This window comes from Bidens hawaiensis, unplaced genomic scaffold (genome assembly GCF_021521415.1).
Source record: "Bidens hawaiensis isolate Kalapana, Puna unplaced genomic scaffold, B.hawaiensis_p1.1 tig00019660_1, whole genome shotgun sequence".
NCBI classification, from domain to species: domain Eukaryota; kingdom Viridiplantae; phylum Streptophyta; class Magnoliopsida; order Asterales; family Asteraceae; genus Bidens; species Bidens hawaiensis.
In genome coordinates this window covers 104,441-116,540 of record NW_027492982.1, presented here as the reverse complement: position 1 = coordinate 116,540, position 12,100 = coordinate 104,441, and the positions used below count along the sequence as shown (strand labels likewise).

The 12,100-nt window shown below is 34.8% G+C and overlaps 1 pseudogene across 1 annotated transcript; it reads right to left on the bottom strand.

Annotated features, from left to right (window-relative positions):
- Positions 1–5,440: 5,440 nt before the first annotated feature.
- Positions 5,441–10,087, bottom strand: LOC143558808 (protein NRT1/ PTR FAMILY 5.6 pseudogene; annotated as a pseudogene). The gene is made up of 3 exons (XR_013139814.1): positions 9,872–10,087; positions 7,685–7,902; positions 5,441–6,801 (listed from the first exon to the last, which is right to left on the bottom strand). The product of XR_013139814.1 is annotated as a protein NRT1/ PTR FAMILY 5.6 pseudogene (transcript).
- Positions 10,088–12,100: the final 2,013 nt, after the last annotated feature.

Sequence of the window (12,100 nt, the reverse complement as noted above, 5' to 3'; positions counted from 1 at the left end):
GATCTCCTTTCAAAATTTAAACACATTACACGAATAAAACATGTTTTTTATACCTTTTTTTTACATTTGTGTTTTAACTTTTAATAAAATGGTTACTATTAAAAAAACAAGGGTGACGGCATGTAATATGGTTGTAACCTTTGTAATGGACATTTAAAGTCAACGCAAGTTGTAGTATTAAAGGGTCTTTGATTCAATGGTATCAAGTGTTATTCAAGAGATGTAGATTTAGAATGTATGTGGATTTCTGTTTAAAAAAAAGTTAGTTTATTGTCCCTAGTAGGCAGTAGCTTCTGGTTTATAATAACATTCCTTATAAATTTTATGTAGTGTGTTGACTTTACATAGTGGAAATTGAGTTTATGTTGGCTTGGGATTCTATGTGACACACCGAAAATGCTAGAACTATTGACTTTGTTTTGGAACAATGAAGTATTCCTAGTTATCAAAAATTTCAGTACGGCTATTTGAATTCATTTAATAGTTTAATACTATCTTTACTTAAATTGTTTGTTCATGTAAAATTGAGGTTTTATAAATGTTTATTGTAAGTTGTTTATTTTGTTTTCGGCTTCTTGCCGAATTCATCGTTTTTTAATATAATCTATGTCGTTCAAAAAAACAAGCAATCTCACTCACATATTTATCATGTTATGTGCAAAACGGAGAAACATACCTTATTTGATTATTCGATATTGAACACCCATAAATGAGATTGTCCTCAACAATACTAGTGAAAGTTAAAAGTGCAATTGGTTAAATTGTTGATGTAAATTATTATCAAAAATTGAGTTATAGTATTATAGCTTAGATTAAAATCTAAAGGCATACTCTTATAACAAAATTAAGATGAAAATGGATAATGTAGTCAACATAATGTTGTAATGTTATGTAAACAGTTACATAACTCACCTTACGTCACACTTGATATAAAAGACACACTGTTTATGTTTATATGGTTCTCATAATTTCGAAAATGGACCTGTAATGAATATGTTTTTAGATAAAAAAAAATCAAACCCTTTGTTGTTATATTATAAAAAAGCAACCAACTGACCAAGATAAAGGTTTTAAATGAAAGTGGTTCAAAAACCATGTCATTTGTGGCTCACTTTTAGGTTTGAACGATCTATAGGGATATTATGCTTAACATAAAGCTAAGAATATCTACTCGTTGGGTTTCTTGGAATTCATTCGAATAAAAAAAGTCTACTCTTCCTTTAGCTGTCATTTCCTTTTTTTCTTTTTTTCTTATTTCATATTTCTATGTCCGCAACTTTGCTTGATCCAAGGTATTATTATAGTTTTTTACTTTTACTGTTTTCTTCAATTTCAGAATATTTTTGTTAAAGCTTTTATTGAAGAATATAACTTTATATGTATTATTGTGGGTGAGCTTTATCTCAAATGGCATTGAATGGAAAATGAAGATTTAGGCCGGAGACCGTAAAGTATCAAATTCGAGTATGAATCAAGTTTTATCGAAGTATGCCTTTGGGCGACGGGTTTTCTTTGGAATAGGAGGCAGTGAGTTTGGGCTACCTAGCGTTATCTGCGATCGCAGACATATTGGATCGTCTTTTGCCATTAAGTTACCCTGGGTAAGTTTCCTTATTTTAATTTTGTTGGTTCATTAACTAATAATTTGTTTGTTAATTCTATAAAATAAAAGTGATAAAAGAAGAATAAAACAGAAAAAAAAAAAAAACTTTAACATTTATTGTCTCAGGGGCCGAAACCGCTAACAAAATTAAACGTAAGGGTACCACTCTTTCAAAAATTTTATTTAGGGCTGAATGAACTATGAAACGTAAACCATATGAGCCAACATTACAATTTACTCTGAAAAGTAAAAGCTAAATAGTCATTTGTAAGCATTGAAACATACCGAACCATAACTAGCAAAATGCTCAAATCAATCTATTTGGATGTCAAACCAGTCTATTTGTTTTGGTTCGAACGCTTCAATAGGTTAACGATTTACAAATACCGCTACTTTGGAACAAACTTTTGAACAAATATTGGCTGATTAAGAATATGCCACTATACTAAAAAAACTGTTTTCCGTTCGTTTAAATTAATGAAAAGGGTGATAAAAAAAAGTTGAGCATTGTCCAAGAGTTGATTCTTCAAAAGCAAAAATTGAACACCTTTTGAGTTGTGTCATGTGTCATACGAGCATAAAAACACCCACATATCACATTCACATGTGCTTGTGACCTCATAATCACCTTTTTGTTTTTCTAATTACTATGATTTATCAAATCTTAATAATTACAACTAACTTTTTATCATGTTTTGCATGGATTTTTTGCTTTCTAGAATACAATTGCATATACATATCAACATATGGTATTTATATACTTCTAAAACTGTGGAAATTTTAAGAGCTGTGCGTATCGCCGTGATAACTCAAGCATTGTGGCACGCTAAAATGCGACATATCAAAATGTAGACCAAAACGTAAAACACCATTGTAAAAAGAAATAACCAAGTCGCAACGGTAAAAACCCTATGTACTAAAGTAAATAAATTAAAAGAAACTAAAAAAAACTTTAGTGGATTGCTCATCCATGCTTGATTATATGGAAGCATAGTTAGATAAAAATAAGCACGTCATAACTTTACTCGGAATTTTTTAAAAGGTTGCGTTCTATAAGTTATGAAAGAAAAACAAAATATGTTTCCAAATAAATTATAATAATAAAATAACAAAAAAAAACTAACTTGAAAAAAAGTGTCCACATGAACCACTAAATACTAATAGGAGAGTACTGGAAACGAAATCTTGTGATTGTTACAATATATATTTACAACATATTTTCACTTTTGTTAACCTTTTACCAAGAAAGATTTGCAAATATTCTACCACTGAGGATAAAGAATCAAAATAAAAATACTAGAAAAAACCCCGTTGGATTTAACATGCAAGGAAAGTTTGTGGCTGATCATAACACTTTCAAAACGAATATTGTCAACAATTTAACGTTCTATTAGAATACTTGTGTATACAACAAGGTAGATTATTCTTTAAAAAATTTCTTAGGTTTGTTTCCTCATTTGACATAAGAGCGTATCCATGTAATAAAAATACTACTCATTCCGTCTCTCTTTAAGTGTCATAGTTTGAAAAACAAAAAGTTTAAGATAAATTGAATGATTACTTTTTTTGTTTACCAAATGACAGTAATGTTTTTGGAAATTGAGTCCATAAATATTGTTTAGTAATGCTAGTTGTGTGTGTATAAGAGTAAACTTGAAAATTAACTAATAAATTTTGAATGTGAACATTTGCAATGGGACAAACAAAAAAGAAAATATGAACACTTTTAATGGAACGAAGGGAGTAACATTCAAGTATCAAAATAATGACATGAGCAAGAATATTTGCAAATGTTAAGACCATGTGTAGTCAAAACGCCTCACCCTTAGACAATTTGCACCATGCGGCATCCCCGTCATCAATTGAGAGTTTTGTAAAAAAGTGGCGTAGTGGGCAAAACGTCATCTCTCTCTTACAATAATTGCATTTATTCTCCCTCTCTCCTCTCCCCACACACAATTTTATCAAAACTCATGCCACATTCGCGTTATGTAGAAAACGCTCTCCCAAAACGCCACCCCCATAACGCCTAGGGGCGGTGTTCCCAGACGTTATGGAAGAAAACGCTTAGGATACCGCTACCACTATGGGTGGCCTAAGGATGGTAAAAATATCAAATAATCTTGTTCAACATTCTACTTGTTTCTCTAAACTAAATCGATTTTTCCAAACTGATACTTACACTAATTAACTTTAGGTGAATTTTGTGAAGTCTAACAATCTGAGGTGGTATATGAAACTCTTTTTTTTTTCTATAGGGTTGGTTTTTTCGATGCTTGGGTCGAATCAAACCAAATAAATAAAATACAATGCATGTTAAGAAATTATTCACACTAAATAAAAAATAAAAAACAGGTTCTTATTAGATGATCTAAGAAATTACATCCTTAGACCATGTAAAACTTCGCACATTGGGGTAGAGATGTTCAACGAAACCGGTTCCTGGAACCGAACCGGTGGACCCGAACCGGACCCGAACCGGTTCCTACCCGTTTTTTATAGAAACCGGACCCTATCTGATTCAACCCGATGATCCGTGACCGGTTCTTGCATTTCTGAGTGGGGGCGGGTAGGAACCGGAACCGGTTCTGGAACCGGTTCCTAACCGGTTCTAGCCGTTGGATCGAATATAGCCGTTGGAAATCGTTTTTTTGGCCGTTTTTTGACCGTTGGGGTCAAAAATAGCCGTTTTTTGGCTCCCCCAAGCACCCCACTGTATTTGGTGTCATGGGTTGGAACCGGTTACGGTACAGGAACCGGGTTAGGAACCGGTAAGAACCGGTTAGATAGGTTAGGGGTCCGAGGGTAGGAGAACCGGTTCGGTTCCCTAACCGATTCGAGCCTGGAACCGGTTTAAAAGGGGGTTTTGAATATAGGAACCGGTTAGGAATCGGTTCCGGTTCCTAGTCCCAAACCGTTTTGAACATGCCTACATTGGGGTGTTTTGTTGTATGTGATGTCCCGGTCAACAATGAAAAATTTTACAAAAGTGGTGTAATGGAAAAACACTTTTACAATAATTATTCAATTGCCATAAATTAAATTAACTATAAATAACTTAAATATTTGATTGGTTGGAGTTTGTGAAAAAAAAAGTACCTTGATTGTTGGCGGATTTAGACCATTCGTAGTCGCCCCTAGTTGTGGTGTTTTGGCCACAAAACTCTGGGGGCACCCCCCCCCCCCCCCGCGCCTTTTATCCTTAGGCATTTTAGCATAAACGTTTTGTACACAACACTCGTGTGGCACGAGTTTTGAGGGTATTGTGAGATAGAGAGAGAGAGGCGTTTTGGGGGCATTTTTCACTACCCCAACTTTTTGCAAAATGCCCAAAAGCTGATTAGGCGCCACATGGCGTAAAATGCTCGGGTGTGCCAAGTTTTGACTACATATGGTCTTAGTAGGTAGCATTTCTTACAAAACGCTTGAGGCCAAAAGTTGGCTCAAAACTGTGAGGGGGTAGCGTTCCTAGAGTTTTAAGGTGGGAAACGTCCCACTACAAATGGTCAAAGTTGTTCTATGTGAGTTTTAATTTTTTTGAAGATGATTCATTACCAAATACACCTCTAAATTGAGAAAAGTTATGAGTCACAATTTTGTTGTCATTAATTTTGATCCAGTTTGATTCATTCGACCAAAGATTTACATGTTGGTCCTTTGCTTTTGTTAGCCATGAAATTCAATGCTAACAATTATTCAATTATTGTGTAACCTTTTCAAGTTCATGTTTATTATATACATTTATATTGAAATGATTCTTTTTGTACTTGAAGGCAAATATCTGTTACACGTTTATTATTAAACATGACACAAAGTCTAGGTGCTATTCATCACTTACTAGTTACAACTTCTTTGCACATTTTTGTAGTCATATTTTCTCGTCAGCAGAATATAAACCCCAAAGTTAACCGCACTCATAATCGCCAATAGCCAGTAGAACTTATCGAGCCGACTGCTATTTATATCCTTCCCGAACCAACTCGACCCAAACCACCCAGTCACACGACCAACAACAATTATCAGAAAACTACTATAAAAATTCGCAACACCGAGCACACTCGAATATAAAGCTATCCCAATACTCCTCATAGAGTCGGGCACTTGCTCATAAAAATATTCTTGCAAACCCACAAGCGTAAACGCGTCCCCAATCCCCTGAATAAAATACTGAGGCATTAACCAAAACACACTCATTGATAAAACCCGATTATATTCTCTCTCCGCAACCATTAACCTCTTTTTCTCAACCAATGCCGCAACAACCATACCCATAAGAGAAAACACCATTCCGATCCCCACTCGCTGGAGGATCGGAATCCCCCTTTCTTTTCCCTTTACTCTCCTTCGTATCGGGACTAGTATTTTATAATAAAATATAATACACAACAACATACCAACGCCGCAATCGCGTGAATACTCGCGGGTGGTATCATGAAACCGTTAATATTTCGATTCATCGTGCTACTTTGCTTCACGTAGAATGTCCCGCCTTGCGCAATACACACACCAAATAACAACGAAACAAACCATATCGGGACCACTTTCACCACGAGTTTTGTCTCTTCAACTTTGGTAATCGTCGATAGTTTCCAAGGAGACGGTTTTTCCCCTTCAGATACAACTTCGTTTTCAATAATACACGCTTTATCAAGAAACCTAAGCTTATTAGTATGAGACAGTAACCTCGTATTAGTGTTTTCCGATTCATAAAACGAATCTTGGTCCGAAGGATAAGGTAGATTTCGTTTTCGCACGGCTGCAACTAGAACTTGTACTAATGGTGTTAACGGACTACCTTGTGGCACACGGTACCTATAAAACGGTCGTCCGAGGTAGAATATAACGGTAGTTAAGAACATGAACACAGTTAAAATAAGGTTTGCTGTTCCCCAACCGAAGTTGTCTTGAACATAAGCCATGACAGTTACTCCTAGAACAAGTCCAGCACACAATGCTACATTCCAATAATTAAAATACGACATCTTTCCTTTTCGTTCGCTTGAATCATTGTCGTCAAACTGGTCGGCTCCGAAGGATTCTAGTGACGGTTTGTGGCCGCCTGTTCCGATAGAGAGGAAGTACATTGCGGTGAAGAAGGCGAGTTTGTGAAGCTTTGTTGGGTTGATGCAGTTGTTGTCACTGACTCCACATGGTTTTAAGGGTGGTATGAATTGAGTCATGGTAAGTATTGTTAAACCCTGTGATATAAAACAGAAGGGTGAGCATGAAACCAAAAAAATGAACTACAAAGCCAGAATTAAAGTAATTGAACCTGAATAAAACTGACGGTTTGGTTTTATGTTTTCGTGAAAACCATACTTCGGATATGGTTTTGGTTCTGTGTGTAATTAAAACCGAAAAACTGAACAGAACCAAATTTATGTATTTTCATTTTGAATTTTAAGTAATCTATAAGAATTTAATATATTTTGTGATACCCAAATATTTTAGCTTAGATGTATAATAATTAATTAACAAAAAGGTTTAGACTTAAGTTCTTTATTATGGGCCAATTTTTACCCAGCCAAAAATGTTAAGCCCAATTGGTAAAACCGAAACCCAAAAAAAAAATATAGAAAGATTTCTAAACAAAATTTTTGGTTTTTGGTTCGGTTTGAGTCCAAAACCGGCATGACCGAAAAAATGAACTGCAGAATGAAAGTAACTGAACCTGAATAAAACCGACGGTTTGGTTTTATGTTTTCGTGAAAACCAAACTTCGGATACGGTTTTGGTTCTGCATGTAATTAAAACCGAAAAACCAAACCGAACCGAACCAAATTTATGTATATTTTCATTTTGAATTTTAAGTAATCTATAAGAACTTAATAGATAGTGATACCTAAATATTTTAGCTTAGATGTAATGATGTATAATAATTAATTAGTTATTAGTTAACAAAAACATTTAGGCTCAAGTTAACCATTATGGGCCAAGTTTTACCCAAAAATGTCAAGCCCAACTGGTAAAACCGAAAACCAAAAAGAAAATATAGAAAAAATTCAACACAGAATTTTCGGTTTAACCATGAGCACCCCTAAATTAGATGGGTGGTGGTTAATGGTGATTATACGTACGTACCGCGACATAGATGGAGGAAGAAAGCAATATCATGAGGAATCTGCCAGCATAGGCGTCAGCGATGAAGCCACCAAGTAAAGGCATGCTGGTGGTGACTCCGGCCCAGCAATTTACAGCCTTGGCTGCGGTTGTGAGATCTTGGTGCATCACTTTTGTTAGGTACGTGATGAGATTTGATGAAAATGAAAAGTAGCCAAGCCTCTCGCTTAACTCGATCGCTTAAACAAAACAAATTAAAATTAGTCACGTCTAGTATATCGTGCTCATGTGTAGTTGAAGGCGCTAGCTGCACTCAAAGCACAAAGTATAAACATATCACTTTTAGGTGTTTATACATGTTTTATGCCGGTTTAACGCTAGTTTTGCTGGTTCCATGCCATTTTTTGAATGTTTTGGATAAGTTTTATGTCTTTCAGACCTCTTCAAAGTTTGACCAAATTTAACAAAATGTGCGCAAGGTGCGTAGTGTGCTATGGGCACAAGCTTTTGACTATGTTTTGTTCGTCTATGTGTGCATGTTTGTTTTCAAAGACACCACTCGGTTGGACGAGCCATAGTATCTTTGTTGCTAGAAAGACACTTGAAACCTTGATTTGGATGGGTGTTGCCTCACTACGATAGTCGATTGGGGTGTTTTGTGTGTTTGGATGGTGTTTAAAAAAACTTCGCATTTGAATAATTATAGTTTTATACATGTTAAAAATCCTATTACCTTGCTAGGAAACATACCATACTCAATGCACCCAACACCTAATCCCTGCTTACAGGCTAGCCACCACAAGCTCCCAGAAACCAAAGTGGCTCCTAGCTCTCAACCCTTCGTATAACTTTAATGCCCCCACATGGGTCACTGGCTCGTGTTACTGAGCCCGGCAATACAATCAGCAGTTCAAAAAAATATATATGTATGTTTAAAATCAAGTGACAAATGATTAATTATGAAAAATAGTCATAAGTTTCAGATTTTGCTTCATTAAAGTGCGCAGCTTATTGTCTGTTTGCCTGCCACTTTATTATAATCATTTTTATAGTAAATTATATATAAACTTGATAGTTGGATAAAAAAAACCATGAATTGAATGATCAGCAAGGCAAGCAATAATTTGTTTACAACTTTCATACAAAAGTTTACAAAAAGATATAATGTAGAAAGTCAACTCTTATAATAAATGTTTTTTAGTCCCAAGTTAAAGTCACTAAATGATTCAGAGAACCACAAAGTTTCCCAGCCACCTTAATGTTACCCCGCATCTATTATTACAGAAATAAATGTTAAAGAGATATATATATTTATTTATTTTCAAGTAAGATTTTAAATTACTTTGTAGAAGCATAGTTTTGTAGCATTAAAATTTAGAATACATATAAGATTACACTGGATAAAAATAGGTTTGAGATTGAAAATAAAAATATGGCAAAAATGTATAGTTACTACTAATATTGTTATTGAATATGGTCACAAGTTTTCTTGTAAGAAATAAATGTTTTAATTTCTTTACCATATATTGGATATTCTCAACTTCTTTTTCATTCATAGGCATCTTTTGTTTTATTTATCTTTTGTTTTGCTATTACACATTTATATACACATTACCCGAACTATACCCATAAACCTTGTGTTTTATTTCTTTGGCTTTGCTATTAGATAGTGGTATAATCTAATAACCCAGTGACTTTTTAGCCTTTTTTTATTTCTATTTCCTTGATTAATAAAAATATACAAAAATAGAAATGTAAATGGAAATCATAATAGATTAATTTTAACCATGATACCAGTGAGCATTTCCAACAACCGATGAGTAATGAATAATCGGGTACTCGATGGACATGAGAATGTGTATGGGACATATTTTTACAATAATATATCCGTGTGATATGAGCATTCTACATGAACCATCTTTATAATTTGTTATTTTAAGAGAGTAACAATTTTATTGGGTCTAGACTCCTTACCTTTTCCTTATAAATTTTAAACCGAGCGAAGATGCTAATTTTGAGTAAAGATAAAACAAATGGAAAAAATGTGGATATGCCTACTCGCATTGCGAGTCAACAAGTGATTTCAACTTGCATACAACCACGAAGGTTTGTGCTTAATGATAATCGTTAAACGATGTCAAAATGTGCTCACCGATGATGAAGTTTGTGCTTAATGATAATCGTTAAACGATGTCAAAATGTGCTCACCGATGATGAAGAATGATGCCTTCCAAGTACCAGTAGAAGATCGAAGAGGAAGACTCCCTTTATGATCCAAAGATGAATCACAAACCCACTTGGCTTCTTCTCCAGTTTCACTCATATCTGTCATTGTCACTTCAAAATAAAACAAAGGATGCTAAAGTAGGGTGAGAGTGGTGGTGTTTTATAAGGAAATCAATGAAGGAGAGATGATTCCTGATTTTGATGTGGGGTTAGAAAATTGAAGGGCTTTAGTTAACATTCCTAAAGGGGTTATTTCTTGACACGTACGTTATGTATATGTTATACGTCGCGTATTGAGAGGTGTTTTCTTATAATGGTCAGTTTTTTTTGTCTTTTTATGTTTATTTTATTGTCATTTTCTTTGTTTTTTTTGTTTTTGTATTAATAATTAGTTTTTTACAAAAAGTATTTTTTATATTGCTTTTTTTTTGTTTTTTTGTTATTATTAATATATTTTAAATAATTCATTTTATAAGTAAAAATGTCATTATCAACAATCGGCTCGATTTCAAAGTTCAACCAAATAATATAAATAAAACGATATTTATACAACCATTACAACAAAAGTTCGTACATTTAAAACAAAATATACAAATTTATCTAAACGGCAGCAACACCAGCGTCGTCGCGATCGCTTCTGGGATCAACATCATAGGTTCGTATAATATATTTTTATTATTATAGTATATTATAATATTATATTGTATTATATTATAATATATTGTATTGTACAATATCATGTTATGTTATATTATATTATATTATATTATATTATATTTGAACTAATAAAATATTGTGTGCGGACCCGTACAACAGGTCCCTGATGGTTGTGGCCTTCCCGCTGCTATGCCTAACCTCAAAAACAACATTGCCAAACGCGGTCTACCAACGCCGCAACTCGTCGCCTGGGGTATCGTGTATGCCTGCAGTGTAAATCGGCTAGCATACTTCCTCCTCCGTGTACAGTGTCACACTCCGACCAAAAGCGGCGGAACATGCCGAGGCGCGACGTTGATTTCACGTGAACACATAATGCTATTAAAGTGACAATAATTAAACATTTCATCTCATTAATTCAAACCCCAAATACTACTTGTCCAAAACACGTTGCAATCAAACAAAGATATCAATACAATAAAAGTAAATTGTCCAGTTTAAATATCCTAACGGTCTAACTAGATGATAAAGTCTTCATTCTTCATTCAACCTAACATCAAACTTGTAGTATGCATAAAAATAGATTTGATCAACACGAATGTTGATGAACAATACACTAGTTTTGTTTTGTTTATATAATGAGGCAAATGTCACAATTCACATGTGTGAACAGAACATCGTAACAACTATTGCATATGTAATGTAAATAACTGAGACTCATTTCTAATATGTAACAACCATATTACAAGGAGGATGTAACTGAGGCCCTATTCTATATAATTGACATAAAGCCGCAATAATTAGGGGATGTATGATCATACTTACTCAGGATGAGGCCAAACCATAAATGAATAAACACTTAAGCATGTAATCAAATGAGGCATATAACAAGTGATCGAGTAATCGTTCGTATAAACACGCATTGTGGAATCATATAGTTCGTGTGATGTCATAATTGTTATCTTTACGAATACAGAAAATCCATAAAATGAAATATATATATATAGATATTGTGTGGCTGCTCACAAGCATCTTACAGAAGTTTATTTCAACGAAGAATCAAGGAAATGTTACATACGCCTAGAAAATTATTTCTGTGAACTATGGATGTCATGAAAAGACTATATCTTTTAAGGGGGTGTTTGGTAGAGAGATTTGAGGGTGTAGAATTAGGTTTCTCTTGTTTGGGAGAATTAGGCGGAGAATTGGGCGGAGAATTGGTTTTCTCTGAGAATTGGGTGTAGGCAAAAAGTAGAGAAATCCAATTCTCTCCATTTGGAAGAGAAATGGAATTCTCTCTGCTTCTAAATCGCGTCTCTGCTCTACTCCGTTCGCGTATGATGATGATGATGCTCCGACCGGCGATGGTGATGATGATGCCGACGTCCGGCACGGCGGCCGACGCCGCAGCCACGTCCGTTCGCGTCTCTGAGCCAAAACGAAACCCTAAATCGCGAGGCGGTGTTGCGAGGCGGAACCCTAAATCGCGGTGTTGATGTTGCGCGGCGATGATGATGACGCTCTACTCCGTTCGCGGTGTTGCGACGCGTCTCT